Raw genomic sequence first — 1546 nt, 5'->3', positions numbered from 1 at the left:
CGCTTGAGGTTGTGAGGGATGGGGGAGGGGATTTTTTCCTGCGCGAGGGACCTTTGGGGTAAAAGTGTGAGGGAGATCGGGTTGTGAGGGAGATGAGGTTGTGAAGAACGTGAGGTTTCGAGGAAGTTTCGAGGAATCTGAGGAATTTGAGGAAGTTTCGAGGAATTTGATGAATTTGAGGAAGTTTCGAGGAATTTGAGGAAGTTTCGAGGAATTTGAGGAATTTGAGGAAGTGTCGAGGAATCTGATGATTTTGAGGAAGTTTCGAGGGATTTGAAGAAGTTCTGAGGAAGTTTCGTGGAATTTGAGGAAGTTTCGTGGAATTTGAGGAAGTTTCGTGGAATTTGAGGAAGTTTCGTGGAATTTGAGGAAAGTTTCGTGGAATTTGAGGAAGTTTCGGGGAATTTGAGGAAGTTTCGGGGAATTTGAGGAAGTTTCGGGGAATTTGAGGAAGTTTCGGAGAATTTGAGGAAGTTTCGAGGGATTTGAGGAAGTTTCGGGGAATTTGAGGAAGTTTCGGGGAATTTGAGGAAGTTTCGAGGGATTTGAGGAAGTTTCGGGGAATTTGAGGAAGTTTCGGGGAATTTGAGGAAGTTTCGTGGAATTTGAGGAAGTTTCGGGGAATTTGAGGAGGTTTCGGGGAATTTGAGGAAGTTTCGAGGGATTTGAAGAAGTTGAGGAATGAGGAAGTTTCGGGGAATTTGAGGAAGTTTCGTGGAATTTGAGGAAGTTTCGGGGAATTTGAGGAAGTTTCGGGGAATTTGAGGAAGTTTCGTGGAATTTGAGGAAGTTTCGTGGAATTTGAGGAAGTTTCGGGAATTTGAGGAAGTTTCGAGGAATTTGAGGAAGTTTCGAGGGATTTGAGGAAGTTTCGTGGAATTTGAGGAAGTTTCGGGGAATTTGAGGAAGTTTCGAGGGATTTGAGGAAGTTTCGTGGAATTTGAGGAAGTTTCGGGGAATTTGAGGAAGTTTCGGGGAATTTGAGGAAGTTTCGTGGAATTTGAGGAAGTTTCGGGGAATTTGAGGAAGTTTCGGGGAATTTGAGGAAGTTTCGGGGAATTTGAGGAAGTTTCGAGGGAATTTGAAGAAGTTTCTGAGGAAGTTTCGGGGAATTTGAGGAAGTTTCGGGGAATTTGAGGAAGTTTCGGGGAATTTGAGGAAGTTTCGAGGGATTTGAGGAAGTTTCGGGGAATTTGAGGAAGTTTCGGGGAATTTGAGGAAGTTTCGGGGAATTTGAGGAAGTTTCGGGGAATCGAGGGAATTTGAGGAAGTTTCGTGGAATTTGAGGAAGTTTCGGGGAATTTGAGGAAGTTTCGAGGGATTTGAAGAAGTTCTGAGGAAGTTTCGGGGAATTTGAGGAAGTTTCGGGGAATTTGAGGAAGTTTCGAGGAATTTGAGGAAGTTTCGGGGAATTTGAGGAAGTTTCGGGGAATTTGAGGAAGTTTCAAGATACACGATGTGAAAAAACCCCACCAACATGAGGACGTGACCATGATGAGTCTTGCTCTGAAATCACGAAAGATCATACTATGAGTTGCGAGAGAAG

The sequence above is a fragment of the Penaeus monodon genome, chromosome 32 (genome assembly GCF_015228065.2).
Source record: "Penaeus monodon isolate SGIC_2016 chromosome 32, NSTDA_Pmon_1, whole genome shotgun sequence".
In the NCBI taxonomy this organism is placed as follows: domain Eukaryota; kingdom Metazoa; phylum Arthropoda; class Malacostraca; order Decapoda; family Penaeidae; genus Penaeus; species Penaeus monodon.
This window is presented reverse-complemented; position numbering follows the sequence as displayed.